This window comes from Sapajus apella, unplaced genomic scaffold, assembly GCF_009761245.1.
Source record: "Sapajus apella isolate SASKATOON/1434 unplaced genomic scaffold, GSC_monkey_1.0 scaffold28, whole genome shotgun sequence".
NCBI classification, from domain to species: domain Eukaryota; kingdom Metazoa; phylum Chordata; class Mammalia; order Primates; family Cebidae; genus Sapajus; species Sapajus apella.
The window spans coordinates 374,499-401,335 of NW_022436968.1; positions in this window are offsets into that span (position 1 = coordinate 374,499).

A 26,837-nucleotide genomic window follows, 5' to 3' on the forward strand; every position below is an offset into this window, starting at 1 on the left:
GGTGTATAATATATTCCTTCTTCTGGGATCCTGCCACCTCTCCAGAGTGCTGCCTGAGCCAGCTCTGAAGCTAGTTCCTCTGAAAACTTCCTTATAGGGATGGGAAAAACCCCACACTACCTCCTTTTTCTCCACTCCACCTCTCTTCCCTCACCTGTCCTTCCCTTTTCCTATTACGGACTTCAATGGCGCATTTTAAATTACCCAAACTATTTAAAATTGCAAAAACTGTTAATATTTCCCTCAAGGGCAAGGAGGCTTGGTCTTCCAACTTTGTTTAGAAAAAAATATTTGAAGAAAAAACAAAAGAAAGGTTAGCATTCCATATTAAATAGTCTTAGTATTCACATCATAACCACAGAAAATTTTCAAACTTCTGTGAAAAACAATCATGTCAAAAAATATTGAAAGTGAAAAATATACTAGGGGAAATTACCACAAGCTATATAAATCTGTATGATAAACAGAGAAAGAGTTTCTACAAATAAAAAAGCAAAAGACAGTATCTCACGGAAAAGTTGGCAAAGAGTATAAACAAGCAATTTAGAGGAAGAAATATAAATTATCATTAAATGGGAAAAGTTGCTTATCCTCATTAGAAATTTTAAAAAAATAAACTAAAATAACTATCATATCAGTCATATTGGCTTTTTATATTTTTTAAATAAAATTCCCTTTTATATTTTAATTAAGCCAGATAAATACAGTTTCAGGTGTTTACTAGGGTCACTATTTATTTATTTAGAGATGGAGTCTCGCTCTGTCTCCTAGGCTGGAGTGCAATGGCACAATCACAGCTCACTGCAGCCTCAATCTCCTGGGCTCAAGCGATCCTCCCATCTCAGCTTCTCAAAATGCTGGGACTACAGGTGTGTACCACCATGCCTAATTTTAGTATTTTTTTGTAGAGACAAGGTTTCACTATATTGCCCAGCCTTGTCTTGAACTCTTGAGCTCAAGCAATCAACCTGTCTCAGCCTCCTAAAGTGCTAGGATTACAGGCATAAACTACTGTGCCTTGCTGACTTTTTTAAGTGTGAAACCAATATTCAGACGTGGGATTAGAGTAACACAAGTTACTTGCCTCCAGCACAAAATTTAGTGAGGGGCCAAAAAACTCAGTAACCAGGATAAATAATATTTTGATGCAAATTAATATAAAAGATCCATAATGAACAAAATATCAGCCCTGTACTTATATGATCTTAATTCTGTTCCTGCAAATATTGGTTAATATCAGGAGAAATAAACACTCACATACACTGTGAGTGACCTATAAATTAGCTGGCAGTTTGGCAAAATGCATTTACTATGGAGATATACATAGCCCTTGATGTAAAAATTTCATGTTGGGGTATATATATGAATGTTTATTTAAACACTGTTTAAGGAAAAAACATTGAAAAGAGTGAAAATTTTTGAAATAAATTGTCATAGCCATTCACCAGAATGATATTGAACAATTAAAAGTGATAAAGATATATATGCTTTTACACAGAAATTTGAGCTGATACTATATAAGTACTTGGAACAATCTGCTTTCATTCTCTGTAAATGAAATAGTAACAGAAAGGGTTTATGTTACACACTTACACAGATATATGTCTGTCTTCTATCTATCTGAATGAAGATTTGGAAAGATGAACCCAAAGTGTTAACTGTGGTTATCCTTGAGAAGGTAGAATTTTGGGTCATTTTTTGCCTGATTCCCGAAGTTATTTCCATCATATAGAGGAAGGAGAGAGAACTCATCTGACAGACTTCCCACCAAAGGAATAGTTATAATACCAAAATGCCCAATCATGAAAAAGAAATCTAAAAGCTGTTTAGTGCATTTTTGCCTCTCTTAGAAGATGATATGCAAAAGCATCTAATAGGGATGTATAGCTCTTTTAGTTCCTGGACTTTTCCTGAAGTCTCCTTTCCTTTTATTTTTGAACAAATATGTATACATCCCAGAGACAAGTAATAAAGAAAAAAAAAATATATATATATATACCAGTTATGGATTTCACTTCACTTTACCCTGGGATGCCTAATTCTGAATTAAGTGGGGGATCTATTGTGATTATAGTAACTCACATTTATAGCTAAGCATTCTTTCCTGTTAATCCTTCAACCACATTAAGGAACAGGAAAGAAAGAAAAAAACTAATACCATGTACTAAAGCCTTGGGCAAAGTATAGTGTAATAGATACCAAAAGAGAAAACTTTAAGAAAATGCTGAACAATGCCATGCCAAATTTTACAAAATGTAAAGGCATGAGGACTAAAACTAGATTGTTGAATTGGGGACTAGAGATCACGATCACCGGGCACTTTCCAGGGTACATGTGGAAGTAAAATGCTGGGAGTTGTCATGAAAAACAAGAACACGGGGTAAGAACATGCTAAGAATCTTTTAAAGTATAATGTGAGAATTAGTGAGAGAAAAAAGGACTTACAAGATAGAAAAAAGCTATGAACATGTATTAATAAAAAGCTAACAGGAAGGAAGAAATTGATATGTTACACTGAAATTAAATAATTATAAGAAAAATAGTCCTGGGGAACGTAGGACCAACTAGGCTCTAACCTGAAATGTTAATGTATGTACAAATTACCTGGGGATCTTTCTAATATCCGAATTTTGACTCCTAGGTTCAGTATGAGCGCCAAGAGTCTACAATGGCAGCAAGTTCCCAGATAAGCTTGATGTTTCTGCTCTTCAGGTCATGCTTAGAGAGGCAAGGAGGCAGACAGCACTAACTGAGCCTTAAAAAGAAAAGGAAAGGCCTCTTTCCCGGGAGACTAAATTAGGGAAATGGATGTGATAGGTCGAGAAACCAAAACTGAGAAGAGAACAGAGAGGAAGTTTATGCCAAAGGACTCTTAGCTCCTTCATAAAATAGGCGTGAGCTCATGTGTTGAGAATGAGAGAGTGTGAAGAATTAAGGACTTGGAAACAGTGGGGAAGTTTTGGATGAACTGTTGTAAGACACTTATTAGGAGATCAAGAAGAGATGAACTGCTTTTTTGGTGAGATGCATTAATAACATAATTAAACCATGGAATGAAGTGTAGCCATTAGGAAAAGGAAGTCAAGATGACTTTCACCAATTAAAATTAATGAGATAAATTTCACCTGCAGTAGCCACAATACACTTGCTAATGACTACCTTAAAAGCCCGAGGAAGGCAGTTCACCGTGTCACCTACACATCTGAAGCAGCCTACCCCAAATCGAATTCAATTGTCTAAATCTTTTCTACTTACTCAGTGTTCCACGTGAATAACATAAAAAATACAGCTTCTATCTGTAATCAGGCTGCCCAGAAACAAAAACCCATATGGAAAAATGAGAGCTTCCAGATTGTTTAATATATAGGCAAAGAGCAGTTTTCAGTTTATCCAAGTTAATTTTTCCCTAAGCAATCATCCTAGTTGGCATCCACCCAGGACCCTAGGTCAACATTAATCCTTCAGCAGCAAATGGTTTGAGAATCCCTAATGACCTGAAGTTCTCCTGGTGTCAGCTGGGCTCAGCTGCACCTCATCTGAAAAACAACCTCCCCTCTCATCATCTGCACAGCCTCCAATGCTCCAAATTAAAGACTCACCCTCAGATGTTGCCTTGGAATTTGGTTATAAGTGTGGAACGAACAGTGTTAGAAAATGAACCTTCCCTATGTGTTATTCTGCTCATTAAAAATGGAATAGCAAAAAGAGAAAATAAATTGCAGAAATTCATCAAAAGGAGTCCCTTGACTGCCTCCAATATTCACCATATTCATGGGGTTGGCTCTTGAAATATGAAAAGATAAATGCGGAAGAGCAGAATATGAACAGACCTGAGATGCAGGCTGGGGGCAGAATCATAGCCTGCCGGTCTCCCCTGCCTGGTTATAGCAGTGACTGCAGCTCCTCAAGTCTAATAATTTTACATTATGATTACTTCTTTATTATTAATAATTTATGTACTATGAACTTCCCTGCCTTTTTCAACTTCTGATTATTTCTACCCAACTAATTCCCCAGACTCCTCTGCTGTATTCTCAGCAAACCTTATCTGAAGCCATTTTCCTCTTCAATAAATTATTCCAGCTATTTCATTTCTCGTCACCCATCATCCCTCTCTCATGGTTATTTACATATCTTATCTCCCATATTAAAGTCTTAGCTTCTCAAAGACAAAAATCCAGAGCATCCTTGTTTTATATCCTCCATGTCTAATTTTATTTCTAAAGTTTTCATCTGTGTCAATGTTGTTTATAAAAAAATCCAATTAGAGACCAACAGAGCTAAAATAAATGGTAATTATAAAAACATGTTTCCATTTCAATTCTGGAATTCCATAAGTACAATCAAGGATACCACCTCAGTTTTCCCTGTATGTATGTGTATATAATATATACATATTACATAATAGCATATTACATAACTCTAGCCTTCTTGCAAAGGTCTTTTGGAATTCATATCACACACTCTGCAATTAGAAGTATTGTATATGTCTATAATATATACATATGTATATAATATATGTGTGTGTGTATATATATATATTTTTTTCTTTTTGAGATGGAACCTCGCTCTGTCACCCAGGCTAGAGTGCCGTGGTGCAATCTCGGCTCACTGCAACTTCTGCCTCCTAGGTTCAAGCAATTCTCCTCCCTCAGCATCTCGAGCAGCTGGGATTGCAGGTGTGCACCACCATGCTCAGCTAATTTTTGTAATTTTGGTAGAGATGGGGTTTCACTGTGTTGGCCAGGCTGGTCTCAAACTCCTGACCCCAGATGATCCATCCGCCTCGGCCTACCAAAGTGCTGGGATTACTGGCCTAAGCCACCACTCCAGGCCAGTTTCCCCTATATTCATCCATATCTTTACTTCTAATTGCAGAGTGTGTGATGTGAATTCCAAAAGATCTTTGTAAGAAGGCTACTCAGACTTACACAATATGCTTTTGATGACTTAGATTTTGCACCCATAAACCACAATGAAGTGCGTTAAACTTTATAGCAACAATTTCCCCCACATTCTTAAATTACCCAGAACAGTGGGAAAAGGTACAAGTTGTAAATTTAAGGATAAAAATGTGCAGAAAAAAAATCCCAGGTTTTAAAAGTTCTGTATGCAGAAAAACATTTAATACATTTCAACAAATGTACTATTTTGAATTTTACATGTCACATGGAAAATTACTTTTTAAATGTGGAATTGAGAGGACAGTTTGTGGTTAGCCAATGCTAATCTTTTTTCCAGGAAATTCTAGAATAATTCATATAATTTGCTATCAGCAGCTTTCTAATTTAACAAACTCAGTAAAATTTTATAAGCAACTGCAAGCTTTTCTGCACAAAATCACCTTACCACTCTGATGTATCAATAGTGATTTTTTTAAAAGGAAAAAAAATAGCGGTATGTCATTCTTTCATCACCCTGCTTAAAATATTGCTGTCTAATCTTAAAAATTTTGCCTTACTCCTTATAAATCAGATCTAGTTTCTTGTCAACAACTATAATGGTTTTCTTCTGTGTATTAAAATGTTGCTGCTTTATAATAAATAACACTTAAACTGAAACACACTGTAGCCCCTTTCCTTGAGACAAAAAAGTTTAAAAATAGTAATGTAATTAGCATGACACTTTCTAAATAAAACATACTAAATAAGGCTCACAATGTGCAATTTTTAATATGTGACATATATTAGTTTGTTTTCACACTGCCATAAAGAAATACCTGAGATTAGTAATTTATAAAGGAAAGGGGTTTAATTGACTCACAGTTCCACAGGGCTGAGGAGGCCTTAGTCGATGACGAGGAAGCAAGGACCCTCTTTACATGGTGACAGCGGAGAGAAGGACAAGTAGGGGAAATGCTAGACGCTTATAAGACCATCAGATCTCGTGAGAACTCACTCAATATAATGAGAGAAGCCTGGGGAAAACCACCCCCATGAGCCAATCACCTCCTGTCCTTGACACGTGGGGATTACATCTCAGGGATAAAGGAAGCCCCCAATAATTATCTGCTAAATGTCAAAAACAAGGACATTTATTTTACATGATATGGTGAATAGAACATGGTAGGATTTATTTATGAGACAGTCAACGGGCAATTGTAGAATAATTTAATATATCTGTCTTCAACCAGAATGACCAAAAGAACGTTTGCTGACTTCTTTTATTTTTTATTTATTTATTTATTTTTTTGAGACGCAGTTTCGCTTTTGTTACCCAGGCTGGAGTGCAATGGCGCGATCTCGGCTCACCGCAACATCCGCCTCCTGGGTTTAGGCAATTCTCCTGCCTCAGCCTCCTGAGTAGCTGGGATTACAGGCACGCGCCACCATGCCCAGCTAATTTTTTGTATTTTTAGTAGAGACGGGGTTTCACCATGTTGACCAGGATGGTCTCAATCTCTTGACCTCATGATCCACCTGCCTCGGCCTCCCAAAGTGCTGGGATTACAGGCTTGAGCCACCGCGCCCGGCCGCTGACTTCTTATTCTTATGTGGAATTACTAGGTAATGTACAAATTTTTTAACCCCAACATGTGATATAGTCTTTGGTTTGTAAACACCTGAGAGAAGGAAAAAAATGGAATTATTCTATAGTACTTTCCTCCATTGTTTTCAATCATTTAGTCTAAATTAACTTGGTGTGTGACTAAGGGAATTAGTCTAAGATTGTGATAAGTGAAAAAGACTGTTATGACCCAAATCTAACTGAAATATTCTAACAAGTACGTGAATAAGGTCAAGTGAGTTTTTACAAGTAACCTGGAATGACAGTCTTTTTTTTTTTTTGAGGCAGTCTTGCTCTGTTGCCCAGGCAGGAGTGCAGTGGCATGAATATACCTCACCGCAGCCTCAATCTTCTGGGCTTAGGCAATCCTCCTGCATTGGCCTTCCAAAGTGCTGGATTACAGGCAAGAGGCACCACACCCAGCTGGAATGGCAGTCTTAACTACGTTAGCAGAAAGAGAGTAGAATTCGTCATCCTTTCTAAATTACTTTCTGGTCTGTGATCATGGAAACTTTGAACTAAGCAGAAGGTAATATAATCTATGTCTTTGCTAAAAGTATCACATCAACCTGCTTTTATCTACTTAGGTGAAACATGCTTGGGGACATTAAAAAATCATCAGTAGGATCATTGTCTTGAAACAATGGGCAAACATAATTATCCTCTGTAGCGACTGTAAATACCAACTTAAAATGCCGTAAAAAGGATCTGATCCTCTTTTCTTTTCATCTCTAACAATATCCGGGAAGGAGATTTCAAAATGGAAATCCTTCTATTTTTGTTTGCACAGCCTGCACAGGCATTTGCTCCCACAGATGTTCCACATTTACACACAGGAAAGGAGCTTGTCTGAAACCCACCTCCGCTGTTACAAAGTGATGACGATACTCAGTAGCGATCTCTTCTTCACAGAAGTTCTATTAAATGGTTTCAGATATTCATCCTCTATGACCAGAATTACATTTTGGTGGGCCTCCTCAGCGCTCTACCCCTCTAGAACAAAAGTGGACTGCTTGGTGTTGGAAAAGTGCTAATTATGTGAAGATATTTTCTGGCTTATCACTAAAGGAGGTTTGTTAATGATGGTCTTAAAGGGACTTAAGCATCTATTAAAATAAAATGCAATTATTTTACTGCCAGCTTATGTATTCAAAAATGATTGCACTTTATAAAACAGTAATGTGCAGGCATGACAAAACTATTTCTAACTGTACATTTATTTCATCGTTTAGTACTTAGTGGAGGAAAAAGTTAATTGAAATATGAAAAATGTGTAGTAAGGAATTATAGTGATTTAGCAAGTTATGTTGACTCCAGTCACTTTTACAACTAGAATTTGCTGAAACACCTAGCAATTATTTATACATAGTAAAAAATTGTTGGGTTGGCTAATCAATAAAACATTCAGCTCTTCTAGAAGCATTTTTTAAACACCAGGTAAAAAAGGAAAAGCCTGTAAACGCAACTGCACTGAATTTTATTTCCACTGAATATATATAAAAAAAATCCCATTAAGTGTTTAACTTTAAACTTTTATTGACTCTAACATTGTCACCAGAATCCACATAAAATCAGTATTTTTCTACATATGGGTCCCTGCAGAGAGGAAGATCCTTTTTCCTTGCTTGGAAGTATTTGCATGTCTTAAATGGCTCAAATTATACCTTGTTCATTAACACGCTTACCAACTGAACTGTTACTAAAAGAACGGTGGATTTAAACCATACCCTATAAACAGCAATGTGTAAGAATGCCTAAATAGCAATTTAAATGTATCCGTTTCTGGAAAGTGAATTCTTAAATGATTTGGTTTATATTGAATATCGTGGCTTACCCGATTCAGCATCTCCCCATTATCATGTTTGTGTTCACTGTCATTTTCATGACTAGTTTTTTCCTCGTAGATCATTTTATTTGAAAAAGAAGAAAAGCACAAATCTTATTCTACATTATGATGATCACTATTAGAACTTAGACATGAATAACATTTTTCAATTGATGAAGGAAAAAATTCTTCAGGTACCTAAATAGGATAGCTGTATTCTGCTTGAATTAAAAAACGCGTGCTAAAGTAAGTCTATAAAAAATTGAATAAACTTTTGAAAAAATTCAGAAAGAAAAGTTATTATTTAAGGGACATTTTACTAGTAACTTCTCAATGATTTTTATTGTTATTTTTGATGTTTCCTCAGTAGGGGAGCACTATTAGCTATATTTGAAAAAAGAATGAAGTCTGGATGTTTATTTGTTTTTATCAAGAGTGAGTTAGGACCAATAACTTTGACCATCAAATCCCTCTCATCAAAGTTCATCTGTTGCTGTTTCTCTGAACTGTGTAATTCCTTATTTAGAGTTACAAATGAGAACATCAGGAAAGCCCCAGACTGCTTATTCTACTCTTCTTTCCTCCACTGCATCTACCCCTTGGGATTGCGTTTTCTCAAATATTACTGGAATATTTCAAAGATTTATCTCTTTCCATTTTCCAACTCTTCCTTCGTAGTCTTCATGAACTTCTTCAACTATTTGATCCCAAGTTCAGAATATCTATACCTTACTCCAGCAATTAAAGACTCTTAGCTTCCTTACAGAGAGATGCTACACTTGATTGATTGCTATTATTATTTCTCAAGACCCCTTTATCATGAGAAGAAAAAATTTGAGAGTAATTTTTTCCTTTTTTATAAATGATTTTACTTTAAGTTTTGGGATACATGTGCAGAACACGCAGGTTTGTTACATAGATATACATGTGCCATGGTGGTTTGCTGCACCCATCAACCCGTCATCTAGGTGTTAAGCCACACATGCATTATGTATTTGTCCTAATGTGCTCCCTCCCCTTGCCCCCAACCAGAGAGTAATTTTAAGAAAAAAGTTGATACTAATTTTGGAAACTCAGTTGTCAAGGAGAGTATGGGGCTGACTGTACATGAAGTACTTGAATTGGATTATCTATATACAAAGTAGGGTAGTAAGTATGTAGGGGAGGGTGCAGGGGGAGGAGGATAAAAAGGGAAATAGGAGATAGGTGTGAGAAAACAGTAGCAGTAAAGGAATAAAAATAGTGTCTATTTCCAGACAAGATCTTTCCTAAAAGTCATATGGCGCTGAATGAGGGAGAAGCTATTGCCCAAGTCCATGTGGTCAGTCAGCCATGGAGATGAAGATCCTTTTACTACTAGAATCCAACCAGCAGATATTGGTAAAAGTACATATACTTTAGAAGACTCATCTATTCTCTGTGTATTTTAAGTCTGTTTCTTACCCTTTTCCTTCCTTCAATGATACCTATTTTTGGATCTTAGTTCTTTAGGGATAAGAAATACATCTGCTATGCTTTCTTGGCACAGCACCTCGCTCAGTAAATGAGGATGTAAGATAAATATTATCGAAAGAGGAGAAAATGGACGAGGAACAGTAAAGATTGATTAATCTCCCTTTTGATCTATTGCTTCTCCTGCTAAACCTTTCCTTTATGAGACTAAGTGTTAACATACTAGTTTATCTTGTAAAAATTGTTGAAGCTGATTGAATACACACAGGAATATTTTAGCCCTCTCCAATCCCAGATACTGCATGTTGCAACTGAAGGATAGTTATTTCAAGTGAATACCTCATCTAATAGAAAACTATGATTCTGAATGACTTTGACAAGCTGAAAAGAATAAATACACTGAGTTCTCTGGGGATAAATAAAGAATAATTTACTTTGTGAAGAAAAAAAAAGCTTTCAAAAGGGAATGTGAAAAGTTAGCTGTATACAGATATTCATTAAAAATTAGTGTTTCACTGAAGGAAATCAGAAAATCATACCATCTTGAGACAACAAATATATTCTAGTCCAATTCATATTACCTACATAAAAGCAAACCAGGATAAAGATTAATTAGATGACTTAATACAGAACAGCTAATAGATTGGAACAAGGGGAGTAGACATTAAGTTTCCTCACTCCAAAACCAATACTCTCAAGAGGGAGTGATAAAATGATAAAGACATTGTAATAATAAATACTGGAACATATCCAATTTGGATCTCATCAATTTTTAAAAGACATGAAAAAGTGAGGTAACTTGGCAAGAACCCACAACAAAGTAACTGACTGAAGGTTTGGGAATTGGAGTTTATAAAGAAAGGTTTCAAGAATCATAATTATTAAGGATTCAGGAGGAACTTAATTACCAACTTCGGGTATATGAAGTTATCATATAGAGAATGACAATCAGAGAAGTCTCTTCATCAAAATCAGAAATAGATAACAAAATTTATGACACCTACTAGTTATATATAAAGTGGTTTCCTGTCTAGTTATGTGAAAGTTGAATGTTTTCAGGGTATGAAACTCCATAAAAAATGTTGAATAGTAAAAAAAGACCCTAAAATAGATTAGATCATTGATAACATTAATTCTTTTGGATTATTTATTTTTTTATTGATACAAATATTTACATATTTGTAGAACACATGTGATAATTTTTTTTCCTGAGACAGGATCTCATTCTGTTGCCCAGGCTGGAGTGTGGTGGCATGATCTTCACTTGCTATAGCCTTGACCTCCTGGGCTCAAGAGATCCTCCCACCTTGACCTCCCAAAGTGCTGGGATTACAGGTGTGAACCACCACGCTTGGCCATAATTTGTTACATGCATATTGTGTAATGATCAAATCAGGGTATTTGTGGTATCCATCACTTTGTGTATTAATAATTTCTATGTGTTGGGAACATTTCAAGTCCCCTCTTGAAGCTAATAGAAATATACAATACTTTGTTTTAACTATAGTCACCTTACTCTGCTATTGAACATTAGAACTTGTTCCTTCTAATTGTTTGCTTGTTATTCATTAACCAACCTTATGTTTTCTCTTCTTTATCTATTTCTACTGTTTTTGACATAAAGTCTGTTTTATCTGATGGTATGATTTGGCTCTGTGTCTCCACCCAAATCTCACCTTGAATTGTAATCTCCATAATCCCCGTGCGTCAAGGGTGGGACCAGGTGGAGGTAATTGGATCATGGAGACAATTTCCCTAATGGCAGTAGCATTGGCAGAGCAACACTCTGGCTTCCAAGTGGTTTGTGTTGGTGTTGGCAGTGGCTGCAATAGGCTTGAAAGGCCAGTTTCCAGGCTCACAGACAGTGCGTGTGGGTGGGTGCAAACTGTGGTTGTAGTGGCAAGTTTGGTAGACCTGACCTCAGGCCCCTGGGATAAGTGCTCAGGTACCAATGGTGCTGGACTGGGCTGGGCAGCTTCCAGACCTCCACACCGCAATCCCATGCACTGGGAGACAGGAGGTGAAGCCTGACTTGGTGGGCCTGTCCTCAAACCCCCAAGTGGTGCGTGCAGGCTCTGGCTGTGGTCGGCAGGGGTAAGGTTATCCCTAGGCTTTCAGGGGAGTGCTCTGGTTGCTGTGGCAGTGGCTCTGCTTCAGCCTGCTTCTTGGGAGGATGGGTTGCTTTCAGTGGCAGCAGCCATACAGGTAGCGGGGGAGTGCCTTCTTTGTTAGCACTTTGGCCTGGGTAGCAGCAGCCCACAGTGGTGGCGGCTGAGGGTGGGAGGGTTTGTGTTCAGGTCTGTGAAAATACACAGCGACTTTGCTGCTGGGGGCAGTGGGTCTTTGCCAGTGACTTGTGTTTCAGCCTTGATGCAGCAGTGACAGTGGGTGGGGGATGTCAATGGGGCTCCAAGGATGTGAACAGGCAGGGGCTGTTGGGCCCCTGGACAGGAAGCAGTCTGGTGAGGACTGGGCTCTCAATATGGTACCTTGCTATAGTTGCTTAGGACGGGGTGGGGTGGGACCCAGTGTGAGCCTTCTCTCTGGAGCAATGCAGTTGCTGGGTCTCTAGGCAGCTCTCTATACAGCCTCAGAGCCTGTGAGGGTTGGAGGGTCTCCTATGGCTAGGATTACAGGAGTTCATGGTGGGGATGTGAACTGCTGGGGGTATTTCACTTACCCTTTCTCTGCATTCAGGAGCCCCTCCAGGCTCCCAGCTGATCCTGGCCAAGCAGGCTGCCTCACTTTCCTCTCCTTCCTTGCTTAGATGCTTCCTGTCACTTTTCTGTTGAATTCCAGTGTTCTCTCTTAGATGATCTATTTGAAGTGTGATTATCTGCTTGCTATTTCGGTTCTTCTTTGTGGAGGAGGTGAGTACCAGATGCCTTCAGTTAGCCATCTGGAAGCCCCTCCAAATTTTTTGAATTATTGTTTGTCTGATGCCAATTCTGGATTTTCAAAAAATAATATTTGATTAATGTACCTGTGGTTTAATTTGAAATGTGTGTGGTTTTGTTCTGGTTTCCTGATACAGACCTCCTAAGCCCTTATTGTTATCTGAGTGGTAAGAGTGACAGGAGCATCTTTTGTTATAATATTTGGTTTTTGTACAAAGTTCCTAAAACCCTTGGAATTTCCTGAGTAATAAAAGTATCTTTTGTTTCAAGACCTTTAGGTCACACCTGAGTTTATACTAATGAGATGACTTAGGGTGGGGAAAGGAGGGAGATGGTCAAAGATAAAATTTTATAAAAATTCTTGGATGAGATTTGAGGAGCTTCTGGATAATTGAGAATGTCAAAGTTTCTAGAAGGTAGCCTGCCCAGAGAAGGCATGGAAGCTGCACACCCGTTCCCACATGCCTTGCCCAATGCATCTCTTCCATCTGCTGTTCATCTGTTTCCTTTGTAATATCTTTTTTTTTTAAAGAGTAAAGCAACAAAAGCAGAGATTTATTGAAAATGAAACCACATGCCACTGGGTGGAAGTGGGCCCAAGCAAGCGGCTCAAGGGCCCAATTACAGAGTTTGCTGGGGTTTAAATACTCTCTAGAGGTTTCCACTGGTTACCTGGTATACACCCTGCATAAATGAAGAGGGTGAAGTTACAAAGTCATTTACTCAGTATAAGCCCTACGTAAATGAAGAGGATATTTCCTGTCATAACTAAAATGTTTCCATTTGATTTAGTTCTAGGAAGTCCTTAGGTTCCCTGCCTCCAGATCATGTTCTTCTGCCTCATTTCATCCCTGAAAGGCAGAGTTCCAATAAATCTTTATGCGAGGTGGAGAGGCTGATGGTTTTTCTACTGTAACTGCTTCATGCTGGCTTGGGGTGTAAGTCCCTACCTATTGGGGGTCATGGAACTCTTGCCCTGTTCTGTCTCATGGAGGAAAGGTAGCTCCTTGATGCCAGTGGTGGTGTCTGCACCTGGAAGTGGCTGGAACCCATGTTGCATGACCTGAAGCTTGATGATCTCTAAGTGAGAGGAAATGAATTTGGTTAAAAGATTTAATGGGAATCTCACAGGGTGGATACCTATGTTGTCAGGAATGTTCGTTGTTATAGAGATATGTGGGAGAAAAACAAAACCTGGTCTGTGGCCTGTTTTAGGATCTATGTGTTTCCTTAAAGTCTTAGCATGAGGGAGTCCATTTTGGTTCGGTTTGGTCTGTTGGGGCCCATCGCACTGAGCTCAGTCCAAAACAGGGGTCTCCCATAATTTCGTTTTGAAAAAAATTCCCTTTTTGGTCTGGTTCTCACTTAGGTAAGCATGTGACCAAAACTTAGTGCCTTAGTGCTACTCTCAGTTACCATGATTTTGGATTTCTGGTCTCAACGTGTCATTCATAGGTCATGGTGTCCTCATGGTCACACATTTCTTTAAGCTCTTGTCATTCCAGTTGAGGAGAGACCATTTGACATTCTGGAGATGGCTGCATGGAAGCACTTAAAACCTTTGAGAGAACACAGTACACCAGGGAGACTATGATAATATCTATTAGGAAGATAATACCAAGTTTGGAGTATGCTCCTTACCCAGGATCTGCATAAACCAAACCACCTGAACTCAAGTAGACCAAAGAGTGAGCTAGATAAAGAGTCTACTCACCAAACTAAGCAATCTCTTAATGAATCCCCTACCACTGAATCCCTATAACCTTCATCTGACTTATTTCTTCACAGGCCACAAGTGCCAGGAGCTGCATAGGCACTTCTCTGTTCAGCCAATTCTATCATAACTTTTACAAAAGAATTAAAAGTCTGTCATGTAACTGTAGCTTCTATCTGCTATAGAGCCTACTATGAGGGCTACACCCGGCGGCTCCTACAGGGCTTCACAGCTGAAGCAACCAGCGGCTGTGGCTATCTTCCCCTGTCCCCGTACCCCACGGATGGATCTTGCTCTGTCGCCAGGCTGGAGTGCAACAGTTCAGTAACAGCTCTGCCACCTCAGCTTCCCGGGGTTCAAGCGATTGAGCAGCTTCCTGAGTAGCTGCGACTACAGGAGTGCAGAACCACGCCCAGCTAATTTTTGTATTTTTAGTAGAGACAGGGTTTCATCATGCTGGCCAGGCTGATCTCTAATGCCTGACCTCAGGTGATCTGCCCGCCTCAGCCTCCCAAAGTGCTGGGTGGGATTACAGGCATGAGCTACCACACACGGGCTGTAATATTCTTTATAATAAACTAGTAAACGCAAATAAAGTATTTCCCTGGGTTCTGCGTCACTCTTGCAAATTAATCAAGCCTTGAAGAGGGGTTGTGAGAGCTCAGTGGTCCTTCAGAAACATAAGTAACAATCCGGAGCTTTCAACTGACATCTGAAGTGGGGCATAGTCTTGTGGGATTGAGCTCTCAACCTGTAGCATTTGACATCATCTCCAGGTAGGTAGTGTCAGAGGGGAATTGGAGGACATCCAGGTGGTGTCTGCTGGAGAGTCTACTGCAGAATTGGTTGTTTTCTCACAGTGTGTGTGAGAAAGAAATCCCATACATCTGGAGCCAGAAGTGTTGTATTGAGTGTGTGAGTAGTGAATACAGAGTAGGAAAAATAGCTTTTTGATTTTTCTTCTATTTTAAAAATATCTAAAATTATAGTGCCTAAATGGTAATGTATCTATTTTGCTTTGGGAAAAATCAATGTTTTCCTATAAACGTGTAATAAAAATATGTGAGAATCTTATTGTAATGCTCTTCCCAAGGCCTACCATACACTCGACTGGTGCAATGTCTTATATTAGCCATTTATTAATTTCAGAAATTAAACCCCTTAGGAAGAGAAAACAAATTACTCCATAGAGAGGCAGCATAGCATAGTGGTCTAGAATGTAGATTGGAACAAAGACCCCTGTAGAACCTAGGACAAAGTCCAAATACATTGCAAATTAAGCTCCAGGTATATTAATCAAAGATTTTAAAAAATCCAGAATTGTATTAGAATTACAGTGGAACCCAAGAAGAACCAATATTCTGCTTGGGTTCTATTCCCAGCCCTTTTACTCACAAGCTGTGCAAACATGAACAAGATATTCATTTCTCTCTGTGCCACAGACAGTTGTAAAATAGGGGTAGTATTGGTAACTATCTCCTATGATTATGATGATTAAATGATTAAATAATTTAAAAATCATCGAGCACTTTGAACAGTTCTTGGCATACAGGTGCCCATTTATGGAAAAATCCAATGTATGGAAAATCCTATTCACAAAATTAAATACTCGCTGTACCCCCAACATATATCAGTAAAAAGCTGTGGGAAAAAAATTAAATGGTCATATTTATAATCCTAAATGCCGAAAAGAGTGAAACTTCTCTGAAATGCTTCAGTGCATGCACCTGAACATTGTAAAGCTTTTAAATATGATGAAAATCATGCAGATATTTGAAACTTTCAAAGTTTTATTTATTACTGAACCCATAAAATGCCTAGCATGGAAAATCTGTGCATGAACCCATGCCTGAGGAAGGACAAATACAATCCCAGCATGGGAAACTGAAGCCTAGAGTATGACTCACACTTTCTTCACAGTAAGACTGTTTTCCTCGCCTCTCCAGTCACCACCTGAAAGAAATATATCTGAGGCCTTCAGACCAAACAAAGGAAAATGTTGGGTTATAATATCAGTGCCCCCAAAACCAGCAAAGTAATCTTTGAGAGATCTTACTCCTATAAGAACTCAGAATTGATTCAGAAGGCATTTTAATAGCTGATGGTTGAGTGCATGATGGTCAGAGGTCATCCTTTCAAAAGCCACCAGTCAATATTCTACTTTTATTGCTTGTAAACACTGGAGGATGTAGCATGGGAAATTGGAACATTTGTTCTAAATTTCAGCCAAAAGAAGAGGAGATTTAGGAAAGTCAGATTTTCAGGAGTTTGTGAGTGAAAGTTTTCGGTAACATTTTCCCACTTACCTCTTAGCTCCCAAGAATCAACTGATCATCTGGAGGACATTCCTTTACTTGGAATGAAGAGGGTGAATGTCGGGCCAATAATTGAAATGAGTGGATATTGTAATTTTAAAACACAAAGCCACAAGGCAGGTTTCCAGAAGGCACTTCAGAATTTACCGTTATTAAGGAGTATACTTGTATAGCAATGAAACTTCTTTTGTAGCATGCCAAGGCAACTTACATAAGCTCTACTCAGACACACACAATCATCAAACTGATAAGCCCTCTCCTTGCTTACATGGTTACTTATACTTCACTGGCTCATTTCCTTTTCCCTACCTTTCTTCCTTGATTAGTCCTACTGCCTTGTCACAAGTCTTAAGTGGTGTTATATTACAGGGATTCATATTTATAATCCTAAATGCCTAAAATAATGAAACTTTTCTGAAATGGTTCAGTGCAAACACCTAAAAGTTGTAAAGCTTTCAAATATGAAGAAAATCATGCAGATATTTGAATGTATGATGAGATATGTAATTATATACCAAATAACTGTGATTACTAATTTTATCTGTCAGCTTGACTGGGCCACACAGTGCCCAGGCATTTGGTCCAACACAGTTCTGGATGTGTCTGTGGGATGCTTTTGGAGGAGATTGACTTTTGATTCAGTAGACTGAGTAAAATGGATAGCCCTCCTCAATGTGGGTGGACCTTATCCAGTCAGTTGATCTGAATAGATAGAAAAGGCTGGGTTAGAGAAAACTACTTTTGCCTGACTGCTTGAGTTGGAATATTAGTCCTTTTTGGCTTTTCCACCTGGACAGAATATTGGTTCTTGAATCTCAAGCTTGCTGGATTTTGGACTGAAAGAATACATTAGTTCTTCTGAGTCTTCAACTGGCCAGCTGTGGATCTCAGGACTTCTCTCATTTTCTATAATAGCATGAGCGAATTCCTTATTATAACTTAAAACTTACACACACAATATACATATGATACATATAGTTTTAAAATATCTATCTATGCACCTGTCTATCTATCTATCTGTCTAATCTCCTATTGGTCTGTTTTTTGGAGAACCCTGACTTATACAATAGCTAAAATTAAAAAGATAAAATACTAAGTGTTGTAAAGATAGATAGCAAATAGATGTTTACACATTGGTTAGCATCAAATGGCACAATGGCTTTGGAAAATAATTTAACAGTTAATTTACGAAGTTAAACACCCTCTTAACATGTGAATCAGCAATCCTAATCCTTAGTATTTATCCAAGATAAATAAAAATATATATTCACAAAAAATTTGTACACAAATATTCGTAGTTGCATTATTCATTATAGGTCCAAATTAGGAACAACTGAAATATTTATCAATAGGTGAATAGGTAAAACATTTGTGATATATTCCTATAATAGAATACTGTTCAGCAATGAAAAGAAGTAAACTACACAGGAATACAGGCACGAAAGTGCTATTGATGTACATAGTATAGTTGAAGAAGGATTGACAGGAAAGTGTGCTGGTTATATGAGCATACATTGTCAAAATTCAACAGACTGTACACTTAAAATGTTTGGAATTTTATTTTATGTGTATTATCAATGAATAAAATTGATTTAAAAAGAAAACGTCTCTAGGGAAAGTTCTGAATTTTATAACATTATCATATGTCCATTTATCTCTTTAATTTTTATTTTAGGGGAGATTCATATTATCAATGCTGGAAACTAATCCCTAGTTCTGATATTTCTGTCTCTGTTAATGAGAAATGGTGTCAAATTAATATGCAAACATTTTTTCTTAAATGCCTTTTTGTACTACATGTCAAAGCAAGGATATTTATTGTGCCATAATTGAGGTTTCAATTGTACCACATACAGAAAAAAGTTTCTACTTATGTCATCAATTCTAATAACAATTTAAACGTTTTTTGATACACACAGATATTGTGAACTATTCTCATTGATGTAAAGGTTAAATAGCAGTTATGCCAAAAATTATATGTCAAAGGTTTTAAGTTAGTCTACTTTTCTAAGAGGTATACATCTAGGTTTATATAATTTAGTAAAAAAAGACAGTCTCTAAGAAAATGTTCCATGAATTTTTCCAAAGCAAAATTGAACAATCAAGAAAGAGTAAGTTGTATGAACAGTAACAATTTTGTGAGTCCCTGTACTAGTCTGTTCTCACACTGCTATAAAGATACTACCCAAGACTGGGTAGTTTATAAAGGAAAGAGGTTTAATTGACTCACAGTTCCGCATGGCTGGGGAGGCCTCAAGAAACTTACAATCAGGGCAGAAGGTGAAGGGGTAGCAGGCATCTTCTTCCAAGGTGGCGGGAGACAGAAAGAATGCAGGGGGAACTGCCAGACACTTATCAAACAAACAGGTTTCGTGGGAACTCCCTCACTAACTTGAGAACAGTAAGGGGGAAATCTGCCCACATGATCCAATCACCTTCCACCAGGTACCTCCTGTGACATGGGGGGATTAAAATTCAAGATGAGATTTGGGTGGGGACACAGAGACAAACCATATCAGTCCCCCAAAGGTGAAATATGTGATCAGAAAATACTCTCCAACTATAGAAGGAATAAAAAGTGCACAAAGAAAAATTCTTGTTATTCTAACAGACACCTATGTTTTTCAAATATTTTTCTTTAAATATTTATACTTAGCAGTAAAAAATATATTTTATCCTGACATATACATACTTGTATATAAATACATATCCAATTCATACATATGTACATATGAATAACAGAAACAAGTTTCATGAATCAAGCTTTTCCCCTTACACAATGCATGATACGGTTTAGTCGTACCCCCATACAAATCTCATTTTGAATTCCCAAATGTTTTGAGAGGGACCCAGGGGAGATAATTAAATCACAGTGTCAAGTCTTTGCTGTGCAGTTCTTGTGATAGTGAATAAGTCTCATGAGATATGATGGCTTTAAACATGGGAGTTTCCCTGCACAAGCTCTCCCTTTGCCTGCTGCCATCCATGCAAGATTTGACTTGCTCCTCCTTGCCTTCTGCTGTGATTGTGAGGCTTCCTCAGCCTTATGGAACTGTTAGTCCATGAAACCTCTTTCTTTTGTAAATTGCCCAGTCTGGGTTATGCCTTTATTAGCAGCGTGAAAATGGACTAATACAATGCACTCTGGTATTTTCTATTTCGTTAAAGTAAAAATGCTGATTGGACTAAAGTTTGATGAACACTGGTCTATGAAAGATTATTTGTAATTTCTTCCGAAAGTGAGCCAGTGGAAATAGCAGAAAGAGAAGGAAGACCTTTTATAAGGTAGTTAATAAATCACTGGGTCCTGGAATTGGTGGTCAAGGTATGTTCCAAGCATCATTAGAAGAATGATTGACAACTATTTCTCTAGGATGACTTTTAATTATAGACTTATCCACCAATCGTAGATGGATCAAATGACCTTTTGATTTAACTTGCAGTTCCAAAAACATTTAAAAACTTTATTTAGTAATGAATGATAAATGGATAATTCTGCTTTTCAGTTATTTCCCAGTGATTACATTCATAGTTGATTTTGTTTTTGTTTCAGGACCTCATCTGTGCTTAAATTTATTCATTTTATCTTGATAATATACTTTATAAAATTATCATGCAACTATTTACTTCTCAAAAACATTTTAAAACACTCTTAGAAATTCTATTAAAGCAAAAGGTACATATATTGGTTGTTATGTTAAAGTTAAAAGGTAAAAAGAAATAAGCTTTTTATTTGAATGATTATATCAATCTTGCTTATCAAATAATGCATTAGAAAGCAAAATCTAATTTTTATCTAAATTATTGATGTTTAATAACATCTTGACCATGTCCTGCCTATGTATATCTTTACTTTTTTATGTTATGATACTTTTAGTGCACTTAGTATCCTTGCCTATAAATTGATTATTAACTTCTTGGGAATCATTAACAACCAGTTTCATATTCTAAATTGTCCTTTTGCCAAACATTGCTTAATGAGGTACTAAGGACTTTTCCTAGTAGCATATTAGTGTATTTTGATAAAATAGATTTTGAGAAAATAAATATCCCTGACTCACTACCTGTTTGGACATAAATTTGTTATTAGAAAGTAATAGTCTTTTTGGTTCAATGCTAATAGTTGTTTAAATAATTTCATGAATCAGAGCATGTGTAGTAAATTTGATCCATTTTGCTTGGCCATAAAATTGATGGGGATTAAAGGCAAGGGCATTCAAAACAAGTGAGGGTTCCTCTCATAAAACTAAAATGACAACTCAAAGAATAGCTCAGACTTCCTCATTAATCATGCAGTGAGATAGTGATAATCATTGTGTCCTATGACTGTTTTAGAGGTGAAACTGGGGCAGTCAAAGTCAGGTGGCAAAAAACTCACTATGACAAGAACAGCAAGAAGGAAGTTTATCCCCATTAACCAGTAACCTCCCACCAGGCCCCTCCTCCAACATTGGGATTACAGTTCAACATGAGATTCAGGTGAGGACATAGATTCAAACAATACCAATCTGCATGTGATGTTTATAGAAGAATTATTTATAATTACCAAAATTTGGAAGCAACCAAGATGTCCTTTAGTAGATAGACGGATAAATAAACTGTAGTACATCCAGTCAAGGGAACATTAGTACTAAAAAGAAATGAGCTATCAAATCATAAAAAGACATGGAAGAAACTTACTGCATATTGCTAAGTGTAAGAAGCCAATCTGAAAGGCTTCATATTGTATGATTCCAACTATATGAAATTTTAGAAAAGGCAGAACTATAAAGTCAGTAAAAAAAATCAGTGGTTGCTGGGAGTTACTGGGGAGAGAGGGATGAATAAGCGGTGGAGCACAGAAGATTTCTAAGATAGAAAAACATACTGTATGCAAATGCAATGGTGGATACATGTCGTTATACATTCGCCAAAACTGATAGAATGTACAGCACCAAGAATGAGACTTAATGTGAACTCTGGTCTCTGGGTGTCAGTGTAGGTTTACTGATTGTAGCAAATGTACCACTCTGATGTGAGTTGTTGATGGTGGGTGAGGCAATGCATGTATTGGGGCAGAGAATATGTAGGAAATCTCTGTGCATTCTGCTTTATTTTACTGTGAACTTAACATTACTTTAAAAATAAAGTCTACTAAAAAAAAAACACAAAGAAACCACAAAGAGTTATTTTTAGCAATTAAAAAAAGTGATTTGAAGATCTAGAGTTGAATGCTGGCCTGACTGGGAAGTATTGAGGTTGGGAACCCTCCTAAATAGTCTTCATTCTTTGTATGTTGAAAGGGTCATTGATGTGTGTCAATAAATGGAGGTGCATAGTCCTATAACTAACAAAGAATGTGTATGGGTTTGATCTAATGTCCATAGACAGACTCGCTTCAAATAACTCAAATATGGAATGATTTAGTCCCTTTCTCTCCATGTGACCTCTACTGACTTATACACACAGTCCTGCACTGGCTTGCCCATAGACTAGTGAAGTTTGTCCCTATCTTGGGACAGCTTGAACACAATCAGATAGACTCCTCCTTTGTTAAACAGATACATATTACATACATATTTAATAAATACACACTAAATCCATATGTATTTAGCTGGTTCTAGCCTTTAAGGAGAGAATTAGAAAAAGTTTTTGAGGTGCTTCCAGGGACCAGGGCCAATATGAAACTGTTGCTGTGCCTGGGACATCTTTCCTGGTTTGGCCTGATAGGTTTGGTCTGTCTGCTACCAATAGTAGTCTTAGAAATACAGGGTGTATATATGCATCCCCTTCTTCAGATACTTAAAAATAAGAAAAGCAGATACAAGAAACAAGCTAACAAATCAATGTTAAGGGTGAGTTAAAAGATGTTGTTGAATTGACTTTGTTGTAAGAAAAAAAGCTCCTTAGCATATTAGTAATGGTAAATCAATAAGGTTATCTTGGAATAACAGTGACATGTGATTGCATATACATACAAATATTAATACTCTCTCATAGAGGAACAAGGTATTAATTTATGGAAATATGATGTTAATTCTGGTTTAAAATGAATAAAGTGTTATGCTATTAAAAGCAAGTTTATGTAGCAGAGTTGAAATTTACATGCCATGCACATGGTCAATGAAAGTTATCCCTATTTTCTAAAGATCCCAAACTTTTATGATGGGGGAGAGGAATGAACTTAATCTTGACAAATAAAGGTAGATTTGAACTTAATATGGTCTATTGTCTATTAAGGATTCACCCAGACTATTTTATGTAATAGTCAATTCAAAGTACACATTTTGTATGAGGGCTATTCTTCTTCTCTCGACAGGTACCTCTCCCCATGAAGGGTTGCTCAGTGAGAAACTGATGTGACCTTGCTGTGAAGGGCTAGGAGTGGGAGACTGGCATATGAGCTGTTTTTAGTGTCTTCCCTATTTTTGTGGTATGCTTAATTTGTGTTCTCTCTGTATCTCCTAGTCCTCTACCCAGGAACTCCTGGGCCTCCTTCAAGGCATTTTCATGCCATGTGGGTTCAAGAGAACATTTTAGCCTTATTTACTGTATTAGTCAAGGCTTCTTTAGAAAAACAGAATCAATAGGATGTGAGTATATGTAGAAAATATTATTTTTAAGGAATTGGCTTACATGACACAGGGATTGGCAAGTCTAAAATCTATAAATGAAGACGGCCATCTGGAGACCCAAGGAAAAGCTGATGTTGTAGGTCACACGTCCAAAGGCAGTCTGAAAGCAGAATTCCTTCCTTTTTAGGGGGCCCAGTCTTTTCTCTTAAGACCTTCAACTAATTGGGCAAGGCCCATCTATATTACTGCAGGTAATCTGCTTTACTTGGTCTGCTGATTTAAATGTTAATCATGCCTGCAAAATAACTTCACAGCAATATTTACACTGGTGTTTGACCAAACAACTACCATAGCTTAGCCAAGTTGACACCTAACAACTATCATATCTAGAGTAGTATATAGCCATCAGATTTTGCTGCCCTGCCGCTGCCTTGCTGTGCTGGACAGGATGGGTGAGTATAACACAAGTTGAATGCTGTCATATTCTCTCTGAAACCTCTCTAGGGCTAAATTAAAATTGTTATACTTGTATACTTGTTCCTTTTGGATAAGACCTTATGAATCAGAGAAAATAGATTCTTGTTCTAGAACCTGAATAACACTTACATTATCTTGTCCTCTATGAATCCTTCTTATTCGTACTATTTTAGTTTCTTATTTTCTCTTCATGGTAGAAACTTCCTTTACTATGCATACATATGTTAGACAGGGTTTCTCCCTGTCACCCAGGCTATACTGCAGTGGTGCAATCACAGCTCAATGCAGCCCCTCCAGGCTCAGATGATCCTTCTGCCTCAGTCTCCTGAGCTAGGAGTACAAGTGTGGGCCACCATGCCCCAATACTTTTTCATTTTTATTTTATATTATTGTAGAGAGGAGGTTTTGTTATGTTTCCCAGGATGGTCTCAAACTCCTAGACTCAAATGATCCACCCACCTCAGCCTCCTAATGTGCTAAAATTATAGGTGTGAGCCAAAGTGCCTAGCCTACACTAGGTTTTTCATTATTTCTCCACGATAACTCTTTAATTTGATTCAGCCAGGCATGGCTCTTAATATATAAAGGAATAGTTTTGAAAAATAGAAAACTCCTTTATTTCTTAACAAAGGCTAAGAGAAAATTGGGCTTTACTTTTTTACTTTGTGAGTCAAAAGCTGAATATATTGACTCTGTATTTATGCTATAAAAATTCCAATTCATCTTTGAACAGTGGATTAAAAGAAAGATAACACACAGTGAAGTAAGCAGAAAACCACCACCACAACAGCAATGTCAACACTCTAATCTCTTTAAAAATACATTTTCCCTGTTACACAATAATTACACACTAGGTTCTGTAAGATTCAGGAGAGTTTTATAGAATAATTGAGAAAATATTGCAAGAGGATAAATACCAATATAAAGAAGTATAAAATCAGGCACAAATAATATAAACAGTAGTTCAGAGGAGAAAGCAATTTGAAAAACACACATTATTTCTTACCCTCTTCCAAAAAGCTGAAACCAGGAGTAATTTTTCACTTTAGTCCTCCGATGGAACTGAGCCTTAAAACCATCTCCTGGGTTCTCAGCTCTATTCAATTCCCCTGTGGCTTCTTTTTCACCATGTACAGGTCTGTCCTGACTTTAGGCTTCCCAGTGCTGATATTTTTATACAGTGAGTCCTAGACAGATACTTGACAGCCTTTGGAAGTCTGAGAATGTGATAATGCATATCCATTCTGAATCAGAATGATAATTATTTTAGGGTTCATTATTTAACCACAAAATAAAACCAGAGTGTCTTTCACATTTGCTTTCTTTCTCTAATAATGCAAAGGAGAAAGCAATCAGAATAATAAAAAAATTCTTGCAAAAATTTCATATTGCTTTTAAATTCTAATTTTATGGTACATACAATAAGATATAGATCTAATATCTATTTAATCAACATTCTTGGAAACTTGATTTATTAATTTATAGTCTTTAATGCAATTTTTACGATCAGGGTATAATTTCTCCCTCTGTAAATAAATATTATTAACATATAAATATATATGTATATATCTATATATTATTAATACATAGTTATATATTTAATATAGTTATTATTTATATATAAATATACACTTATTTATTTGTAGGAGGGAGAGATTATACCCTGATTGTAATATATGTGTAGATATATAAAATCTAGATTTCTTTTTCAGCCAAGTAAACCTGAAGATCTTCTTCTTTGTATCTCCCATAGTTTTGTGCACAGTTTGGCATGCAGGAAGATGCTCAATGAATCCTTTTTGGAATTAATCATGTAGAAAAAAAGTATGCTACTTGGTATCGTGAGAAAATATTCTACATCTTTCTTTTTTCTTCAACACTGAATTCTCTCAACATTGTTTATCTTATCCAGATTGACTAGTTAGTAAGGAATATGGATGTGGGGAAAAGTGTGAAATCTGCAGTTTATAGCAATTTGTGTGATTTAGAAATTTTAAATAGTTAGGTGGCAAAGTCCCTTTTCATGTTTAAAAGTTGTGGATGTAGAACTTGTCATGCAATCAACAAATTATAAAAATGGAGCCTGCAGAAGTAAAATTTAGTGCCAACTCAATTTATGAAACTAATCTAGCATTTACCAAATTTTAAGCAGCATTGGCCTATTGAGATATACATAAACTAACTTTAAATGTCTTTTAAAAATCTGTTCTAGTGGTTTTTGAACAGCCAGGCTAAGCATCTGTGGGACAGTGGGTAGGTAAGATGACCTTGAGGAAAGTGAGACAGAGATACACTTTTATTTCATAAGTAGCTAGAAGTGCCCTTTTGTGTTCTCTCTTGTTCTGTCCCGTGACTTGATGGTCAGTTAGTTCTACAGCTTTTCCAGGTGATCTTGTAAGAGGTTAGAAGTAGCTCTCTTTCAGAAAGGCCAGTGATATCCCCTAAATGAGTCTATTCAAGTGCTATAATTCCATATATTCAGCAGCACCAGAGAGTATTTAGATTCTTTCTTCCTACAGAAAAGAGTAGTTATTACAACAGGAGTGATAAAGCTGCAGTGCTAATACAGCCAACAACATAATAGCAGAGATTAGTTTGTTGGTTCTCTAATAATTTTTCAGCATGAACACGGCCCAACTTCTCTTTATCTCCTGCTGATGTTGTTCTTGCCCGGAAGCCCACCATTCATTACACTGCTCTTTCTTTTTCTCACTGAGGCATCCCATTACTGCTTGTTCTCATCAGTAAGATTCTTCTGAAAAATTACAAGGAAAGATAGCCAGTGACATTTACGGCTTGTTGGCATGCATTTTTATCCACTTCATGAGTCATGTCAAGAAATATTGTGTATAAGGGTCATCCTAAGTAACTGCTCAGACTCAGTATCATTTCTGAAAACAACAACAACAACAACTCCTCCTCCTTCTCCTCCTCCTCCTCTTCCTCTTATTTTGCTAATCCCGATAGAGACAGAAAATAATATTTTGGGCAAACACACCTCCACTTGGCTGATTTCTTGACAACCTAACTCCCTTTCAATTTCCAGAAAATCCTCTTTCGTGAGAAAGTAGGGTGATCAAAAATGTCACTCAGGAA